Source organism: Aotus nancymaae, unplaced genomic scaffold (assembly GCF_030222135.1).
Source record: "Aotus nancymaae isolate 86718 unplaced genomic scaffold, 86718_ANA_hifiasm-v0.15.2.pri h1tg000032l_0, whole genome shotgun sequence".
NCBI classification, from domain to species: Eukaryota; Metazoa; Chordata; class Mammalia; order Primates; family Aotidae; genus Aotus; species Aotus nancymaae.
The window spans coordinates 18323611-18345450 of NW_026988445.1; the positions used below are offsets into that span (position 1 = coordinate 18323611).

The 21840-nt window shown below is 41.2% G+C and overlaps 1 non-coding gene across 1 annotated transcript; it reads left to right on the forward strand.

The window, feature by feature from the left end:
• Positions 1-4242: 4242 nt before the first annotated feature.
• On the forward strand, positions 4243-4344 carry LOC135277645 (U6 spliceosomal RNA). The gene has a single exon (XR_010345252.1). It is a non-coding gene; the product is annotated as a U6 spliceosomal RNA (small nuclear RNA).
• The last annotated feature ends 17496 nt before the right edge of the window (positions 4345-21840 follow it).

The window sequence follows — 21840 nt, forward strand, 5'->3', positions numbered from 1 at the left end:
TTAGCAATCAACATTTAACCTTATGAAGTTAAAGGACATTCTATGGATTCTTTGCCTGGGAGTTCCTTACATTTTGAAAGGAAGGTTGTGTCATTTCCTATGGCCAAAAATTGCTGTTCTTTGCTTAACTGTCCAACATTCAACTTTCATTACACTATACTTTGATTTTCTATTCACCTGTCTATACCTTGCACTAGACTGAATTTCACAAGGGCAGGAATTATCTCTTGTTCAGTATCTTGAGCCCAGCTTGGCATATACAAGTAGGTGTTAAGATTTTGATTGAATGAATGAATAAATACTATGTTAACGTAACAGAGATAGGGTCTTGGCTTGTCATTAGGTCTTAGCTAAATCAAGATAGCACTTGGTCCTAATCATTTTTCACATAGGACAATTCTTACTCTCCTAAGTTACACTGGTACTCACTGAATTTCTGTTCTGCCATCAGAAATGCAAATTAATTACACAGATTGCATCTCTTTACATTCTGGACAATTAACTTGCAAACTGGTATAAATTCTAGTCTTCTTATCTCATTGCAAAAGGATAAAAGAAGGCTTTGTCTTGTTTTGCAGAATGAGATGAAAACACAGAGCTGTTTCCCTTCCACCCTGAGCTATAGCTTTGGGCTGGGTCCAATGCCACATAGCTGGATCCCAAGCCTAGGGCTTCCCTGCCAGAAGCAAGACTGAGAGGTGCTGTGGGAGTCCTCTGGAAACTCAGCTGTGGAGGCTTAAGCTTCCACGTACAGGCTCCGGAGACTCCCGTACATGTGCTCAATTATTTGCATTTAGGGCCTGGCTTTGCAAACTGGCACATGAACAAACAGGGCTCCTGTTCCTTAGGGCACAAGAAAACTATTATAGAGTTGAAAGCAAAGCATGTAAATGATGAAGCCCCAGATTTGAGAAATTACAGGCTTGGACATCTACAGGAGCCATTTTAAAGATAAACAGAAGAGAGGAGGAGCTTGTTTGTGTCTTTATCTCCGTAGACCAAGTAGGGACAGTCAGATTGCAGTAGCTGGGGAGAAGGTGTGTCCAGGCTTGTAATGTAATATGACTTTTTTCAATGCCGTGAGACGTAGTCCATAGAATCTAAGTAGGAAGGCAGATGAAGTAGGGGGAAATGTGAGGAAAGCTTGCAGTTGAGTTACACGTTGCCTTGGAGGCATTGTACATCATTTGAGCACAATTTACTCCCAGTTACATCAGACCTTCTTTTCCACCCACTTCTGGGCAGCTTCCGAATGTGCCCTAGCATTGCAGATTCATTAGCATAGGGGTTCAGGCTTGCTTTTAGCCTTAGCAGAGAAAGAAGATGTTCTTCTCTAAGTAATTTCTTTAAATTTAGAAGACTTTCTGACCCAGAATCTTATTTCCCAAAAGAAAAGAAAGAAGAGAAGCACAACCTCAAAGGGTTTGGAAAGCTTATCATGTTGGAAGATAGATATTCATTCCTCTTGACTAATTATTACAATCCTCTTGTGGGGGGAGGAGGAAGGAGGGGGATGGACCTCAGGAGTGGGGAGTCAGGAAAAAAGGGAGTACATACTCCAGCCAGCCCCCATTCCCCTTGAGATAAACTGGGGGGCTGATGTCAACATTGGTGAATGACTATAGCATCTTGCTTTCATCCAGACAATCTGCAAAGAGCTGTGTGCAATTCATTTCATGCCCTCTTCACAGCTGAGAGGTCAGCCAGGTGTCGTCATTACCCCACAATGAGCTGCTCCTCCTCTCTGCCTCCAGAGCACACAGCTCATGTTGCCCCCAGAGCACTGATCAGATTGTGTCCTGGACACTCTTTCTAAAGTGTTCACGTGGGGTTTGGGCATTGTCCCTATTTCAGAGGACTCAGGACGACCTAAACTTTCATCTGCCAAGCCCATTCCCTCCCGCCTGATTCCCTGAGAGAGATGTATAAATAAGTGATAATGGGTGAGAAACCAAAGGCTCACTTTATTTTCAGCCAAGTTCCTTTCAGACTGCGGCACTGGGATGAGCCTCTGTGCCTAAATGGGGCCTCTCTGGATCCCTAAACATAAATGTAGTGTTGAACCCCAAATGAAAAGCCTGTTCATTTGTGAAAAAAGAGAAAAGAGAGCCAGAGGCTCCATTCTAGTGGTGCAAACTCTGTCTTTCTCTCAAACCTTCCCCAAGGGAGAGAGCAGAATTGGGTGTGTCCACAGCTGAAGTGCAGGAAGCAGGAGGAATCAGACAGGGGTGCCCAAATGAAACCTTGTAAAACCTGTAGCCCCACCCTGTGGCAGATGGGACCCAGTTTGTGTCCTGGAAGCCGGCTCTCGGAGGGGCGGGGGGCAGGGTTAGTACAGGTGAAGGTAGGGGGCTGCTTCTCCTCTACAGACGTGTATTATTCTGTCTCCCTTAGCGTACTAGCCTGTGAGCTTTCTGAGGGCCGGCACTGGGTCTTAAGTATCACTGAAGCTCCAGCCCGCTTTCTAACACACCGTGCAGCACAGAGCAGGCTCAGGAGAGATTACTCCGTGTTAAAAGGAGATGGGGCTCAGAGATGTCTGGTGACTTGCTCAGATTCTGCGGCTAGCAAGTGGCTGATAAGTGAGACTCAGGTTTTTAAATTGTGTGATTTCCTTACATTATGCTTCTCTGCCGTATGACATCTCTCCTGAACAGGCAGAAATGCAACCGAATGGAGCCTGGCTGGGGTTCATGACTCCTGCAAACACCCTGACATTGAATGCAAACTTTTTGTGTGTTGATTTCTGAAGAGAGGCTCAGTGGTTTTCAACACATTCTCAAAGAAGTTTGGCACCGAAGGAGAAGTTAAGAACCAGTCTTTCAGGAGAATGTATTGGGATCTACTCTAAATAAAATGCATAGTGCCTATGTGCTGTAGGCACTAAATTAGGATCAGCCTCCTTCCTGCTTTTCTGAAAGTGAGGCAGCAGCAAATGGATGGAAGCCCAATGACCACATCACATCCTCACCTTTGGAAGGTGTCTAGCTTGGAGTTTCAAATTAGAAAAAGAATGGACTCACGTGGGAGCATATTTTCTCTAACTTAAAAAAAATAAAGAACATCACTTTTAGCCCCAATATATCTGTCAAGTGAAAATGGATGAGAATATCATGAAGATGATTGAGAGACAGATACACCCAGACACCAATACCCACTAATAACCATACTACCTTAGAGGATTGAAACTTCAACACGGCCAGATTTTAAGGCACCATTACATCACCAAACCTGAGCTGGAGAAACAACAACAAAAAAGAGCTGGTCATGTTAAAATTATGACCAAGAGAGGTTTTCTTTCAGAATTTGTTCTATTGTTTGGAGTGGTGGTCAGAGAAGAATGTTGATGGGCAGGAGATAGGAGGAAGGCCTTCTGTGATTTTGTGAATTTTTGTGTTTATTACTCAGCTCCTGTATTAGCCAGGATAAGGTTGAGTATGCTGTTAGAATAATCCCCAAATCTCAGGGGATTAAAGATACAAAACTTTGTTGCTGCTGTATTATATGTCTACCATTGGCCAGGAGGGGCCTCTGCTCTTTGTAATTGTTAAGGGTCCCAGCTGACGGGGTAGCCATCCATGACACGACTAGCTTCACACACGGTTTCAGAGTTGACTGGGGCAAGATAATTGCTGCCCATATGCCACTGGCCAAGGAAGCCACATGGCCACACCTAGCCTCAAGGGGACATGGGATATGCACTTCTCTTGTACCTAGAAGTGAGCCTGACTCAGGCATCCTTTCTATCCTGAATTGAGTTTTAAAAAGCCATGTGGAATAGAAAGAAAAAAAACCCAAACAGTATTTCTGCACTTCATCACAATAACCATTTTGTATCTGATCTGGAGTTGAATAATAAATATTTACAATAGAAAGTTAACACTGTCTGAATAAAGGGCTCAGATCTAAGATCTATGGAAAGAATATGTTTGAGAAGAATTTACTGACACAATGCCTCCAATTAGTCAGGAATAGACCCTATAATAAAGCATATTGGTGACGACTCACCTTAAGTTAGTTCTGGTTGAGTGAAAAATGAAAATGCTCAAGCTATAGTTGTCACAGTGAGATGTGTGACCACAGAACCCACAGTCAGAGTTTCTGAGGCATTTTCCACATGCGAAATTGCATGAGGTTGAAAGCATACTCTGTAAGACAGGTAATTTAACACTTGTTGTTCACTTTCAGACCATCAGCGAACCCCTTTAAAAGGTCGAGGTGCTGTGTTTGTTTGGATAACAAGCGATATTGGAAGTGATACTGAAAATTGGAATGACACAGAAAAAATTACCATGGGCCCTGTGCAAGAGTAACACACAAACTTGCAAAGTGTTTAATATTTTGGGGCAAGATGAAAAATGTTCTGTGGATGGGCGGTGGTGATGATTGCACATCAGTGTAAATCAGCTTAATCCCACTTAACTGTACACCGAAAAATGTTTATGATAGTAAATTTTATATGTATTTTGCCATATTCAAAAATGTAAAATATCTCACTCATTTTTTATATTGTACGCATTGAACTGATAGTACTTTGGATACGTTCATTAAATAAAATATATTATTAGCATTTTCTAAAAGCCAGCATGTTGCCTAAACAAAATTGGGCAGACGTCTACTGTTGCTGTCACAGGTTGCATTTTATAATATTTATTTATATTTATTTAAAGGGCAGACGATAACTAGCCAATAATAATACATTTTACTGACTGGGCGCAGTGGCTCACACCTGTAATCCCAGCACTTGGGAGGCCAAGGCAGGTGCATCATGAGGTCAGGGGTTCGAGACCAGCCTGACCAACATGGTGAAACCCCGTCTCTACTAAAAATACAAAAATTAGCTGGGCGTGGTGGCACATGCCTGGAATCCCAGCTACTCAGGAGGCTGAGGCAGGAGAATTGCTTGAACCCAGGAGGCTGAGGTTGCAGTGAGCCGAGATCGCACCACTGCACTCCAGCCTGGGTGACAGAGTGAAACTCTGTCTCAAAAAAAGAATAATAATAATACATTTTATTTTGAACACCAAATGCATAGCGAGCACAGGACTAAACATTGCAGATGTAGTAACACACTTATGCCTTATAAAAACATTGATGGGGTTATTATCTCCATTTTACAGATGAAGAAACACAGCCCTTACAAAGTTGACTGGCTGGGTATGGTGGCTTACACCTATAATCCCAGCACTTTGGGAAGCCTAGATGGGCTGATCATTTGAGGTCAGGAGTTTGAAACTAGCCCGGCCAACAAGGTGAAACTCTGTCTCTACTAAAAATCCAAAAATCAACTGGGCGTAATGGTGGGCACCTATAATCCCAGCTACTCAGGAGGCTGAAGCAGGAGAATTGCTTGAGCCCAGGAGGCTGATGTTGCTGTAAATGGAGATCACGCCACTGCACTCCAGCCTGGGCGTCAGAGTGAGACTCCGTCTCAAAAACAAACAAAAAGAAGTTGACTGATTCAAGGTCACATGGCTGATAAGGGCCAGGAAACAAACCCAGGCCAGATGGCTCCAAAACCTGCTGGGTAAGTTGAGGCTACCCATAAAAACAGGAGCAAATGACAGCCATGAACTCAGGGCCTTGGGCAGGGGCTAGAATGGTGGCTGGATCAGCCAGAGGGAGACAAAGCTGAAGTCCCAGAAGATGTGCATCTGTGTAAGCCAGGCTTGGTTACAAGAGAAGACACCCCAGCCAAATTGTCAGGAATGGAGGACAGATTAAAAAGAGCAGGGAAAAGCTTAAGCCCAAATGAAACATTTAGGGAACATGTTGTTTGTCTACTTCTTTTCTGGAGGAATCCTGCCCTCCAGGGCTGCAGTATCAGTGAGCACATGCAGCACCCTTTCCTGTGAGTTCCAGGTGGTGCCTGTCCCTGGCTGTGGGATTTCCTCTTCACGCCTGCAGGCTTGGTGGAGAAGCCACCTGCTGAGGGCAAGTGTCCCGGGTGGTGCAGTCTACCATCAGTTAGTGAGTCCATTCAATGCAGAGGAGCCAGGGGACTTGGTGACACTCACAGGCTTCCCCTTCAACCACTGGCTGATAGAGGTGGCAAGAACAATAATAGCTTTGGTGGACAACCCACACAGGACTGGGAAGGGCTGGGATTGAGAGAACTCACACCTGCCTGCACTCCCGCACGTGCCCCTCTCCACACCTGCCTGCGCTCCTCCTGCAACGCAGTTCCCCAGATAACCACATACTCACTCCCTCACCTCACTCAGGTTTTTTCTTTTCAAAGATGTCTTCCTTAGCCACTGAATTTAATTTGATCCTCTGTCTTCAACCTGCATCCGTATCTCTGTCATGCCTGCTCTTTTTTTCCCTAATGTACATTTCAGTCATGTATTTGTTTGCTGCCTCTCTCCTCCTGCTAGAATGTCAGCTCCATGAGGGCAGGGCTTTTTGTCTATTGTGTTTACTACTGTAATCCCAGTGCCTAGAACAGGGCCTGTAGAATGAATGAATGATGATATGCATCGTCTAGCACAGAGCTGAGCCCTAAACTAAGTACTTAAATATTTCCATCCCTAATTTTTCCACTGAGCTGCAAACGTAGAGTAGTTGCAAGTGCCAATCTGACAACCTCACTTGGCTAAGAAGAATAACAAACTAACCTGGCCCTGGGGAAACTCTGACTGGCACTGACCTTCTTCCCCTAAAATCCCTGACTTGATCTCCCTCATCTCACTTAAGGTTACCATCATCCATCCAGACACCTCACCAAAAATCTAAGCATTGTCCTTAATTCCTTTCCTTCCCATTCACTCCCATCCAATCCATCAGCAAACCTGTTGGCTTTATCTTCAAGATGAATTCCTGCTGTGTCAACTTCGCCTTATCTCCAGAAACTATTCTAGTCCAAGCCCAGCCATCAGAATTTCCTACCTGGGTTATGCATGCTCTATTAATGATTCTTTTTGCACGCATGTCCTCCTATAATCCCTACCCTATAAAGCAGACAGGATGATCTTTTAAAATGCAAAGTAGATGGTGTCACTTCCCTGTGAAGAATTCCTCCCAGGGTCACCACTGAATGTAGACTAAGATTTAGGCTCTTTCTTTGGTTTCCAATGTCCCACACGGCTGGCTCTACCTCTCAGATAAACTCATCTGCTACCACACACTGGGTCACTTAGCCTCCTACGCCCTATACTCCCCAGCATGTCCTCAGAGCAAGCCAAGCCCATTCCTGCTTAGGGACCTTGGCTCCTGCTCTTTCCGCTACCTGGACTGCTGTGCTCCCACATCTTCGCAAAGCGGTCTTCATATCAACGCCTCCTATCTTCACAATGCACCTTCGCAATGCTTCATATCAAATGGTACCTCCCCATCCAAATCCTATCACCTCCACCCTGGCCATTCTTTATCAAATCATCGTATTCCGTATCTTTGTTTCTTAGATTTTTAGCATGTGTTACTATCTAAAATTACCAGGTAGATTTGTTTACTTTTTAATTTTTCTCCTCCTGCCCATTCCCACTGTAGGTAGCATGTAAATTTCCTTCCATGTGAGAAAAATCCTTATCTGCATAGTTTACAGTTTGCCACTGGGACCCCAGTGCCCCGCACAGTGCCAGGCTTGTCACAGGTGATCAATGAATATTTGTTAAGTAAATGAACTCATGTTGAGCTAAATAGAACTGCAGTAGTATCCTCATGTAATAGACACTTAGGGATTTAAGTCATTTACCCAAAGGTATGCAGCCAGTAAATGGCAGAGGAAACTAGGGTTCATAGCTGGGAGCCAGTGGTACCTGGCAGAACGTATTCTCTTGGTGAGGCTAAATTGTCAGGAGCATCTGACCTTAAAGACTTAGACATGTGCCCAGTCACCTACCAGGCTGGAGCTTCAGAGAGCTAGTGACCAGTCAGGGAAGCCTGACCTTGAAGAGTGGGGTACCTTCGGAGACTGGCCAGAGGTCTCAATGAATAATTCATAGTGAAGCCCACCACAGGGGCACCAGGTTGGATAAAGGTAGAAATAAATTTGGCCACCAGAGTGAGGATTCCAGGGTAGCACTTCCCACTTCTGAAAGTCTGGCTAACACTGCCTGCTTCCTTGTCTGGCTTTATGGTAGTCATTCTCCTCTCCCTATTTAGAAGGCATCCCAGTCTTATCCTTCTGGGCAATTCATGCTCAGCTAAATTTCCAGCCCTGTGTCCCCTAGTGACACCTGTGTCTTGGTATGACACAAAGAGCCAATATATATTAAGACAGCTCTGTTAGTAAACTGTGTGGTGTTTAAGGAGCCAAGTGAAATCAGAACTAATAGTGTCATCTGTCTGCTTAGCGCATGAATGTAATGGCATAATCTCATACGAGGAGCAAACAGAGAGACAGAGAAAAATCAGTTTAAAGGAGTCTTGTTTGACCTCCCCATCATGTGCAACAGCTTCCTGGGTGTTCACATTGCTGGGTTCAAGTCTCCAAAATAGTCAGTAGGCAGAAAGTCTCCTCTGATAACAGTCCTAGATCTGTCAGTTGAGTTGCCAACCCTAATTTGTAAATTCTCTTCTGTAAAGATTGCACAATTGTGCTCATTTTCTGTTGACTGTGGGCTGGCTAATGGCTGCTAATGAGTCAGCTGCTAAGTGACTCACCATTGCATCAATAACGGAACAGATCCCTTCGTCCCTGAATCTGCTGGAAGAAAATGATGTCTTCCTTCGACAATGTGTCTCTTTTGGCCCCCGCTGAGAACTCATGACCTGATGTATTGTGTAAAGCATCCCATCCTTCAAGAGCCCACTCTATCAACTCAATGAAAACCAAGAGGAATATTCTAAGTTTCTGGTGTTTTTCTATTTTTGGTTTTTGTTTTCCTCACTGCAGAATGTTCCCACTTGCATTCTGTTTAGTGAACCAGAAAGTCTCATCTTTCTTCTCGTGTAAGGTGTGCTATTGTTGATGGTATTCTATGAGCTCTGGGTGACTTAAGGTGTGTCAGAATAGATTGGTAGGAGGAAGAGACGATGGCCAGCCTTTGGTGAGTCAGGGTCTGGTTTATGCCCATATGCACAGTTGGCACTCGCAGGAAGACAGAAAATCAGGAATACCTGAATAATCAGCTAGCCTTGGGGGGATTCTTCACAATGTAATGGTTACTCAGCAACATAAATGTCCTAAGTGGTCCCCTCTCAAAGAAAATTCAATACTGCATACACAAATATAGACTGGCAACAGTTTAAACAATAGTGCTCTAGGTATGACAAATAAGATGTTTCACCAGGCATGGTGGCTCACGCCTGTAATCCCAGCACCTTGGGAGGCTGAGGTCGGCTGATCATGAGGTCAAGAGTTCAAGACCAGCCTGGCCAATATGGTGAAACCCCATTCCTACTAAAAATACAAAATTTAGCTGGGTGTGGTGGTGGGCGCCTGTAATCTTAGCTACCGGGGAGGCTGAGGCAGGAGAATGGCTTGAACTCAGAAGGTGGAGGTTGCATTGAGCTGAGATCGCGCCACTGCACTCCAGCCTGGGTGACAGAGCGAGATTCCATCTTGAAAAAGATGTTTCACATAATAAAAGGTTTTCTCTAGCGAGGGTCCTTCTCAGTAATTTCAAACATCGTTTGAAGTGTGATTCACACGTTTCTCAGGATCCACCGGGAACAGGAAATGGAAACAGAGGAACCAGGAGCAGAGGACTCAAGGGAGGCATCAAGTTCTACCTCCAGAATTAGAACAGGAAAGAGAACGGAAAGCTTCAAACCCAGTTGATCCAGGCTGTACATGCTTCAGAACTGCACCAGCCCACCGCATCTGAGATCCCAAGACAAGCTGCCTCTGAACGAGTAAGAGCCCCCCGCTCCTTCCTTCTTCCATGAGGAGCTACCTAGTACCTGAGTACTGGCTACATACTCTTCAGGGGCAAGTGTGTCTTCAGACTTTCCACCTTCATAGGCACAGTCCAGACCTTGTCGTGTTATTACTTCTTTGTTATGGGGCACTTTGAAATGTAGAACCATTCCTCTAGGTTCTAGGACACTGGTCTCTCCCCACTCCCTCTATGCTGGAACAACACTATTGCTGCTGTGACACAGGTCACCCCCTCTTACGGGCTTACACACTCCCCTTTCCATTCCTTTCATTCCACTCAAGGAATTTTGAAACAAGTGATTTCTAACTAAAATATTCACCTACTTTAATAATTTCATAATAGTAACAAATAACTTGTTAAACATTCCAATGTGTTGCAATATGGATGTGGAGGACAGCTCTTTTGGAAAAACCAACGAAGCTCAGAGATGTTTGTGACTTGCAGAGCTGGTAAGGACACCCAGGCCTGCTGACCCCCACCCAAGTGGCTTGTTCCTGAGCCTCACGGGTTGTACAGGACACTCAGATTGTGCAAATGCAGAAGTGGTGATGGACAAGAGCCAGTTAGCCTATACATTTTGTTACATTTTCAGCCTCTGAAAAGTCACTTTTCTGTCTTGTACTTCAGCGTCCTTTCTCTCAATTCCAGGCTGAACACCCTTTACCTGTCCCTGTGCTTGGATCTTTGTTCACTGCCTTCTCTGGTGTGAAAGGTTCTCTTCAGTCTTCATCGGCTTCAAGACCTCGCAGGAGCACGACCTGCTTTCCGAAGCCATTTCCCATTTCGCATTTTCTGGTGACCTCTCCCATCTCTCCTACAGCTAGGCCATCTCTATCACTCATTCAGGGCCTTCAAAATGTCCCTGATGTTGTGAAATCATCTTTAAAAATATTGTCATGTCCCCTTGCTGGGATATACATTCCTTGAACAGGTATTATGCCTTATACTATTAATTATTTTTTCTTTTATTCATTATTAATTTACTAAATAATGTATTACTCCGATCTACCAAAGATTTGAGATAACTTACAAAAGTAATATAATCTGAGAAGATAAGATTAGCAGTCAAGGTAGTTCACGTGAAAAAGAGAACAAGAAAAGGAGAGGCGTTTTCACATCCGTAGCACCCTATGCAGTATCTAATCCTAGAAACTCACTACTTCTTTGTTGCTTCTAGGGAATCTATTGAGAAAACACAAAATCAAAATATTGATCCATTCTATTTGTATATCACTTTGCAATTTTTAAAAGATCTTTACATCATGGGGCTAAGCATTCTTAGAAATATATTTTGATCTTTATTTTATAAATAAGAAAATTAAGACTCAGAGATATGAAGTGACTTGACCAAGTTCACTAGCAGTTTAAGGTGGTAAGCTGTCACTGAAACCCAGTTTTCTTGATTGAAAATGTAGTGCTCTATCTGCTGGAAGAACAAACTTTGTATAAAGATTAAGAGATGTGGGAAATGGGAACATTACTGGAAACCTGCACAGTGGGGTGATACCAGCCATCTGGGAGAGAGGAAATAATCAGTTGTTGGGTGAGGACCTAATACAAATACCTCATATTTTTTCAGTATCAGGTCCTCTGAGTAAGAACTAATAATCCCTATAGAGGTCATTCATGGAGCAGAATCACAGAGAAACTGAGATGTACCAGAATGAGGCTGAGGGGCTGAGGAAGTCTATGAAGAGTGACAGCTTAGGGCCATCAGAAATTCAGGCCATTTATTACCACAAGTTTGTAACCCATTGTCACTGTTTGTTTTTGCATTCAATCAATTTTATATTCAATTTTAGAATATAAAAAAGCAATGAAAAGACTATCAAAGGTGCAATTCCTCACAATCCACTCTGAATAAAAGTGAAGTAGAGGCCAGGCGCAGTGGCTCGTGCCTGTAATCCCAGCACTTTGGGAGGCTGAGACAGGTGGATCACTTCAGGTCAGGAGTTCAAGACCAGCTTGGACAACATGATGAAACCCTGTCTCTACTAAAAATACAATTATGGTGATGCATGCCGGTAATCCCAGCTCTTCAGGAGGCTGAGGCAGGAGAATCACTTGAACCTGGGAGAAGGGGGTCGCAGTGAGCCAAGATTAGGCCACTGCACTCCAGCCTGGGCAACTCAATAAGACTCCATCTCAAAAAAAAAAAAAAAAAAAAAAAAAAAACAAAGAAACAAAAGAGAAAGTAAAGTAGAAAATGTAAGCTGCATCCGTGATTTATCAACATGATGTTTTGTTGAGAAAACTGTTGCCAGTACATTCCATTGGTATCTAAAAGAAAGCATTACTGCCAATATTGGGACAAAGATTTTCATAGTTTGGTGGAAAACCTTTATCTTTCTTTGGGCATTCTCTCTCCTAGTCTTATTTGATGAAGAAAGTATCCGTTAACCATGCCTCCAGGCAGACCAAGCTTCCTTCGGAAGCCCTTTAACTCCCTATACCCTGGGAAGCCATTGTGTAGCAGGGTAATCATGCACCCAGTACTCCAGATCAGCTCCAGACCCTGCCACCATGCTCAAGTCTTGTCTGTCCATGGAGAAGTGGGCCCTAATGCTACCCACGGGACTACAGTGATCATTCTAAAATACAGCTCCTCAAAAAGCCCAGAAGCTCCTTAGGAAATAAAATAATATTTTTGAAACAGTCAAAAAAGTTCTTTTTTGAAATTAGAGTATGATTGGAATTTATTTGAATCAAGATCAGTAGAGTATTAGAAGCTGAATGGAGTGGCATGGGCCATCACTGAGGGGCATTCTCTAGGAATTTAGAGAACTAGGGGATGAGGCCAATAGAAGTTATTAAGAAGGTGGCATAAAGAAATAAGGGCAGAGGCAGACCCACCTGTGCTAGGATTCCAGCCCCGTCCTGGCTGTATGTGTGACCTTGGAAATGCTACTTGACCATTTTGTGCCGCTGTTTCTTGATTAAACACAAATCACAGTTTAATGGCAGTTTCCGAAGAGGTGGCAAAGAGTAGCATGTGTTTAGAAAACATTAAAAGACAGGATATTAAACCAGTGTGGGAGTTAGCTTCTAGTGACAGCTCTGGACTGCTGAAGCACTTATTTTTAGGCTTTCTAAACCTTTGCAATTTATTTCAGGGGATTCAAGGAAAGAGCATGGATTTTCCCAAAGGGATGAAATGAGCTGCAAAGCATGAGTCATCACTTGACCTGTGTGATTATCTCTTGCTGACTGTTCAGTTAAATGTTCCACAGGGCATTTCCTTACTTACTGGCAAAGTTTACAGTTTGGGGAGTGGAAGAAACATCAGAGACCTCTTCCAGGAAGACTATTGAGTAACTATGACCAGGTGCATCCCATGGTGACAGCTGCCCTGGGTGGAATGACTAGGTCCTGAATTAGTGCGGTGTTATTTGATGAGGATCAAGGGCTCTCAGACAGGCATCTGGGTGGGTGACAGAAGGTGGTGGCCCTCCCTGGAAGTATAACAAGGACATTGGGAAACTGGGAAATGAATTCTCTATTCTCAGCTCATCAGAGATGGTTACTTTAGGCTCTTCATGGAGCTGTCTGCACCCTCAGTTTAACTGTGCATCTTTGTCTGGGTCCCTGAGCTGAAATGGAACCTACTGGTCCAGCCTACGGCCTGGCCTATCCCCTGCTTACTCAGATGCTTCAACAGAGGAGCCCATGGGACTGGACAGATGCTCATTAACTTGTCAGGGCCATAAACATAGTCATAAAATGGCAGTTCAGACCAGATGAATAGCAACTCTATACAATGCTTCTCATTCTGTATCTATTAGTACAATATGAGTTTTTTTTGTTTTTTTGTTTTTTTTTTTTTTTTTTGAGACAGAGTTTTGCTCTTGTTTCCCAGGCTGGAGTGCAATGACGTGATCTTGGCTCACTGCAACTTCCGCCTCCCGGATTCAAGTGATTCTCCTGCATCAGCCTCCCAAGTAGCTGAGATTATAGGCACGTGCCACCACGCCCAGCTATTTTTGTATTTTTAGTGCAGATGGGGTTTCACGAAGTTGGCCAGGCTGGTCTTGAACTCCTGACCTCAGGTAGTCCGCTCACCTCAGCCTCCCAAAGTGCTGGGAATACAGGCATGAGCCACTTCACCTGGCCTACAATATGAATACAATACATATTTCTATTCCTAAATATCTATATATCACAGAGAAAAATCAAAGCACAACAGAAAATCAAAACAAAAAACAATGCAAACAGACAAATAGTATAAAGCACTTTCCAAATACTATTTTTCTCACTTCAACCACTGCTGTATTATTTGTCCTCATTGAAATGCTCGTTGTTTTTCTTATTTCACTTCGGAATTGTCTCCTTTGGCTAAATTGATAGCTATCATGGCCTCACCTTTTAATAGCTTGATAATTTTGGTCATTCTTAAGAGATACAGGTGCAATGATACGTAGACTTTTTAAAGTTACCTAAATTTCTGTTGTGGAAGATTTCATATACTGTGCTTTTATTATTATTGCTTGATGAATTTCTTAGCTAAGGAATTATTGTCAGATTTCTTTCTCTAATCATGCATCTACATTTGAAATGTCCTGGTATTTTCATCACATCTCACATTCCTGGAGCCGCATTCTCTCACCCTTCTTTGAGCCATCAGTGAGTGTTGCAATCTCTCCCATCCCAAAACCAGAGCACCTCTGGGGCAAACAAATGTTTTCCCATGTTCTCATGGTGTTCCCAAACGACTTCCTCACACTGCCTTATATATGTATAGTTTATTCTTTTTAAAAACTAGTCATCTTTATTTACTAGTTATTAAACTTTTTAATCTTCAGAATTTACCATTTTAATGGTCTCTGCTTTGCTGAAAGCCACATTTCACTGTTATTTTATTATTTTTTTTGTTTTGTTATTTATTTATTTATTTATTTATTTTGAGACGGAGTTTCGCTCTTGTTACCCAGGCTGGAGTGCAATGGCGCGATCTCGGCTCACCGCAACCTCCGCCTCCTGGGTTCAGGCAATTCTCCTGCCTCAGCCTCCTGAGTAGCTGGGATTACAGGCACGCGCCACCGTGCCCAGCTAATTTTTTGTATTTTTAGTAGAGACGGGGTTTCACCATGTTGACCAGGATGGTCTCGATCTCTTGACCTCGTGATCCACCCGCCTCGGCCTCCCAAAGTGCTGGGGTTACAGGCGTGAGCCACCGCGCCCGGCCCTTTCACTGTTATTTTTACGTAAGTAACAGACAGTAAAAGGATTTTTGTCAAATATAACTCAAATATTAATTAAAATTTAAGCAAAAATATCTATTGCAACAAAAATACAGAAGTTAACATCAAAATGGCAACCACCAGCTTATAGCCCATTTATTTTAAGCAAAAAAAATTAGTACGTGAAAATTTTAAGATATGGGCCAGCACCCCATGTGGCAATCCATTGTTGTGAGACTTGATTGACATCACATTACTTTATAATGCTTTGTGGAAATAAATAGTAACATACACAAGGCATGATCCCTTCCATTCACTTTTTCCTAAAACCGGTTCTGTGGGTTGCAACCGTCGATTTAGTTACATTATGTCCCTTATTGCAGTGTTCCTAAGTTTTCTCTCTCTTTTTCCCCTGTCTCTTTCTCTCTTCCTCTTCTGTTTTTCAGGCTTTGGCTTTCTTCTTCCTTCAATGCAAACACAGTTCTGGAAAAGACCAGCTTGGCTTCACAAAATAGATTGTCATTCTTTCTTATTTTTCTTTCTCTTGGGACATACACAATTAGGATTCTAAAAATGTATCACTGTGTACCTCTGCTCATTCAAAGTGTCTGAGAATATCAGAGCAAGCTGAACTGCTCATGAGACCCCGCTTAAATTACTTGATATACTGACTGTGACATCTTATTATTTAATTTCCATGTGCTCATATCTTCCCCAGTAGACTGTAACTTTCTGGAGTCTGCAGCCTATTAATCTTTATAAGCACCTCCCACCCAAAGTGTAACACAATGTTTTACACTTAGATGCTCAGTATGTCTTTATTGAAGGAATAGCTATCCCACTTAGCTGCAATTCTCTTCAAATCCAGGTGGACATTTTCCAGTTTCAAGACCTATATTCTTTGACGCTTTAATCTATAGCCTTTGCCAAATTCTCTCCTTATAAAATAGTGATAAATCAACGTTTCCCCTGCCAATATTTCACTGGAAAACATGATCTAGGTAACGACGGGTTAGCAGGCTGTGTGGGTGTAAGACGCTGCTGCATTTTCCAGCTACTCTCTAGAAAACCTGCTTCAGAGCTCTCCCAGAGTATGCCATTATTACTTCCTTGCCAATTCTAGAAATTGGAATCATTCTGGATACATCGTTAGGCTTATGACCTGGATTCATTATCACCCATCCTACAATTTCATCTAATTGTGATTACATTTTAATTTTTTATCAAAATAACACAGAAACTGTTAAGCAAAAACACCGTTTTATTATAGGACTTATAATAGAAGAGCAGTTCCCTCACCACAGTTTTCTACTTCCCAATTCCCACACCTCAAGTGGCATCACTTTTAACTCTCTCAGCTATGTCTTGTAATTTATACCTTGTTATTTCAAAATAGCATCTTGTCTTTGTTCTGAATGCTCTAATAAAATGCCATAGACTGGATGACTTATAAACAACAGAAATTTATTGTCCACCATCCTGGAGCTGAAAGTCCAAGATCAAGGCTTCCTCAGACAGCTGTCATCTTACTCCAGACTCACATGGCTGAAGGCGCTAGCTAGCTCTCTAAGGCCTCCTTTAGAAGGGCACTAATTCCACTCATGAAGGCCTTACCCTCATGACCTAACCACATCCCAATGATTCCACCTCCTAATCACTTTGGGGGTTAGGATTTCAACACATGAATTTTGTAGGGAACATAAACATTCAAAACGTAACAGATTTTTTGCCCCCAAGATGGAGCTCTCTCTGTCGGCCAGGCTGGAGTGCAGTGGTGCAACCTCAGCTCACAGCAACCTCCACCTCCCAGGTTCAAGCAATTCTGCCTCAGCCTCCAGAATATCTGGGACTGCAGGCGTGCACCACCACGCCTGGCTAATTTTTTTTATTTATTTTTAGTAGAGACGGGGTTTCACCATGTTGGCCAGGATGGACTTGATCTCCTGACCTCGTGTATTATTTCTATGACACTTTCTTCCCCTTCACTTTCTGTTTTCCCTTTCTGGAACGTCTACTACTCAGATATTAGATCTCCTGGATGAACCCTCCATTTTATTTATTCTCTCTCAGTTTCCTTGTATTTGTCTTTTAGTTCTAACATTTGGAGAGAATTCCTTACTTTATTTTCTAATCAACTTATTAATTTAGGAAAACCTACGTTAACATATTTTACTTTTCAAATCTCAGTCTTGTTCTATGAATCTGAAAACATCTTTTCTTGCTCTATGGTTTGCAACATATTCTCTGCTTGCTTTGAGGATAAAAATTATATACATTTTGAAGATTTCCTCTCCTTGTGTTTCTCTGTTTCCTATTTTAGATGGTGTCTCTTACTATGTTGCCCAGGCTGGTCTCAAACTCCTGGGCTCAGCAATCTGCCTCAGCCTTCCAGGTGGTTCCATGCCACTTATTGTTATGTTTCATGGCAGAGACTTTGCTCAAATGTCCAGTAAACCTTGTCTTTTTATATTTAAGAGAAAGGAATTAAGACGTTGAAGGCAAACTCTGTATGTGGAGGGAGGATCTGTTGGCAGGTGGGTTTTATTATCAGAAAGCCAACTTTTTCACTGGAAGACACCAAAATGTCCATACATACGGGTTGTTTTCTATGTGACCATCTTTCTTTGCTTCTTTTCTTTCCTGCCTTCTTTTGGATTGATTGTGTATATGTTATGACTCTGCTATGATTGCCCAAGTATTGGCTCATGGAGTAGACTTCTTGTTTTACTTTTCTATAAGTTGCTTTACGGCCTAAAATATACATCTTTGATTTATTACAGTCTATCTTCAAGTAATATTAGACAGCTTCCTAAGCAGAATTTTGTTCTATCCTTAACATTATTTCTTTTTTTCTTTTTCTTTTTCTTTCATTTTTTTAAAAAGATGGAGTCTTGTTATATACCCAGGCTGGAGTGCTGTGGTTATTCACAGATGTGGTCACTGTGCACTGTGGCCTCAAACTCCTGTGCTCAAGCGAGACTCCTGCTTTAGCCTCCCAAGTAGCTGGGACTGCAGCTGTGCTCAGATGAGTTCATTTGCTTTTACTGAGTTCATTTTTTCCCCCTGATAAATGTATGAAAACTCTAAAATTCTCTCTAGGTATGCTTTTATGATGTCCCTTTAATTTTGACAAGTAAATAACTCACTGTAATTCAGTTCTATGTATTATAGCATTTATTACGATTTATCTTTATCTCAAGTGTTTGGGATAGTTCTTTTTTTTTTAAAGTTATTTTGTACAATTTAGTTTAGGTATTTAGTTTACTTATTAGCAAGGTCATTTAGTTTTATTTGTTTAGCTCCTTTTCATTTAGTTTAGTCAGTTAGCATAAATTACTACTTATTAGCTGGTTACTAACTTTTAACATTTCAGTCTTTTAAGTTATCTTAATCTAATATTTCAATATTTAGTTTATTATTTAGTGTAATATTTAATATGTTACTTACATTTTAAAGATATTTTAATATTGATTTATAATTATTTTTACTATAATTTTTTTATATTTTATTATCTTATGATATTTTCATTTGGAATTTATTGATGCTTATTTTATGACTTCATACATGCCCAGTTTTTCCTGACTTTTCCATTTTCACTCAATAGAGAATGTTTTCTATATCTGTTGAGGGTAAGTATGTACATATAGTACTTACACATTAATCTTATTGATTGTATTATTCAGATTCATCTATTTGTTAATTTTTTCAATGAATATTCAGTACCCACTTTTTTGCTACACACTGTTCTAGGCATCTGACATACGGTGGTAAACAAAACAAAATTCCTGCCTTTCATGGAGGCAATATTTTGCTGGTGCTGATAATAAATTAGTAAGCAACACATTACATCTTACACACATATGTATGGTAGTGATAACTGTGATGGAGAAAAATAAAGCAGAATAAGGGTGGTAGAGAATTTAGGGCATATGTGGTCAGAGTTAATTCATGAAGGGTAGATTAGGAAAACTTCTCTGAAAGAAATGATAATTAAACAGATTTTTTATAGATGTATTGGTTTATTTTTCTTTGCTTGACCTGCTAGTTTGAAATGGTCTATTAGAAATCCCCAAATACAATTAGTGCACTTTCCACCAGTATCTAATGTCCCATTTTGACCAGTATATTATTTTTGTCTCAAGTTCTATTTTGTCAGATGTTAAAATTTGAATACCATGTTTGTTTTGATTCATATTTATATATTTTTCTCAATCTGGGTCGACCACTTGGGTTTGAATCTCAGCTCTGCCACTTACTACTAGTTTTTAAAAAATCTTGGAATGATTATATAACCTTTATGCTTCAATTTCCTTATCTAGAAAATGGGGGAATTAATAGTAACTACATTATAGTATTGTTATGAGGATTAAATGAGTTAATACTTGTAACAGGCTTAGAACAATGCCTGGCACATAGTAAGTGCTAGAAAAGTTAGTAACTGTAGAAAAAATAAAATCTTTGTTTCAAATCTTTCTGTTTTCTTTTGTTTCAAGTTTGTCTCTTGTAATAACATATTAGGTTCTTCTATTTTTTTAAATCCAGTGTTATCCAGTGGGTGTTTTAAAATCCATTTACATTTACTCTAATTACTTTTATTGTGATAAAAAATATTTCTGCCATCTTATATAACATTTTCCATTTATTGTACCTTTTAAATTTTTTCCCTTCATTTCTTATATTTCATTGGATAGATGACATTTTTCTCCCAGCTCAACATAAACTATTAATGGCGCTTAACTTTTTGAGAAAATGTGTCCTTCCCTTTTCCTAATATTTCTGCTATTTCTTTTCATTCTCTGGTATACACATTTTGTGTCCTCTCTCATGAGTGGTTATGTATGTTTTGATTCTCACTCTCATAACAAATCCTCTTTACCACTTGCACCACTACACAGTACCTTTACACATCCATGGCTTTGACTCCCTTTACATGCACATCTGTATCTCTGGCTCAAATTGCTATCCCAATCATCTCAAACCAGTGCATTCACCTGACCTGGGCATCCCATTTGCTCGGTCCTCAGTCATTTCACACTCAAAACATCCCAAACTGAACACGTTGCTTGCTCTGTGTTCCTTTTCTCCAAAAGTGGTAATGCCATGTTCACAGTTGCCCAAGCCATCACTTTGACCCCTATCTATCCTTCTTACTCTACGTCTAATACACCATCAGGTCCTATCCATTCTTATACCTAAATCTGGCTTGAATGTATACACTATTTTCCCTCCATCATCACAGGTCTGGATTACCGTAACAACCTTCCATATGACATTTCTGTGCCTGGACTTTTCCTCCCCTACCTACTCCAATACACTCTTCCACCTTACAAACCGAATGATCTTCACACAACAAAATTCTGATGATAGCATTACCCTCTTAACACTCTTTGATGGCACCATATTGCACTTTGGGTTAAATGTTAACAGCTTTATATAGCTTAAAGGTCCAGATGTGAGCTGGTTCCTGTTAACTCTTAGTTTTTCCTCTCCTAAACTTGGTAGAGAAATTTCTGTAGCTCCTCGAACATATCAGGCTTTCCTCTTACCGTCACAGCTTCTCATGGGTTGTTTCATCTTCCTAGAACACATTTTCCCTTCCTCTTGGTCTGGTGAAATTTTACTCAACCTTTCTAATATTTTGACTATTTCTTGTTCATTCTCTTGTATACACATTTTGTGTCATCTCTTATGAGTGGTTATGTATGTTTTGATTTTCTCTTCCTCTCAGCCTGGTGATAACCTCAGCCTTCAGACTTCAGGTTAGACGCCATTTCCTCTGAGAAGCCCGCCTCATTCAGGATGTCCATGCTCTCTCATAGCCTTCTGTGTTCCCTCCTCAATACAGTGTTTTATAGCTTTTTAAAAAATTCTGTGATTGTATTATGCTCAGCAAACAGAGAGAGACTATTCTTGTTTTCTGTGCCTAGGATGTGCCTGGTGTATGGTAAGTTCTCAATAAAATGCTTTCACTTGAATTGTCCCTGCTGTACTTCGGGTTCCTGGGATTCTTTTAACTCTACAAATTTCTCTCAAATTTATCTACTAGTTGTCTTCTTAGAGACAACTAAAAATTCCTAGTTGTATACTTTATTTTTGATATCTACATTTACAGAAGAATTCTGCATTGTTTACAAGGTAATTTTCTATGGAAGATCTCATTGAATTCTCTGTGGTCCTGGGATGTAAATAAGAATAATTAGGCTTCTAGTGATACAGTGAGAGAGCTGAATTCCAAAGAAGTTAGTGATATGCATAGTAAGATCAGAGTTGGGACATCTATTCAGATCCTCTGTTGTACTCATTCTTAAAAAAAAATTTTTGGTAAAATATACATAACATAGATGTATCATCTTTTTTTTTTTTTTTTTTTTTTGAGATGGAGCTTTGCTCAGTTACCCAGGCTGGAGTGCAGTGGTGCAATCTCGGCTCACTATAACCTCCACCTTCCTGGTTCAAGCAATTCCCCTGCCTCAGCCTCCCAAGTAGCTGAGATTACAGGTGCACACCACCATGCCTGGCTAATTTTTTTTTTTTTTTTTGTATTTTTAGTAGAGATGGAATTTCACCATGTTGACCAGACTGGTCTCGAACTCCTGACCTCAGGCAATCAGCCCATCTCAGCCTCCCAAAGTGCTGAGATTACAGGTGTGAGCTTGTTACTGAGCTGTTCTAAGTTAAGATACCCAGCCCCATCTTAACTATTTTTAAGTGTACAGTTTAGTGTTGTTGAGTGCATTGACATTGTTGTACAATCAATCTCCAGAACTCTTCATCCTGCCACACTGAAACTACATTACTCAAACAACTTCGCTTTCCCTCCTCCCCTCAGCTCCTGGCAA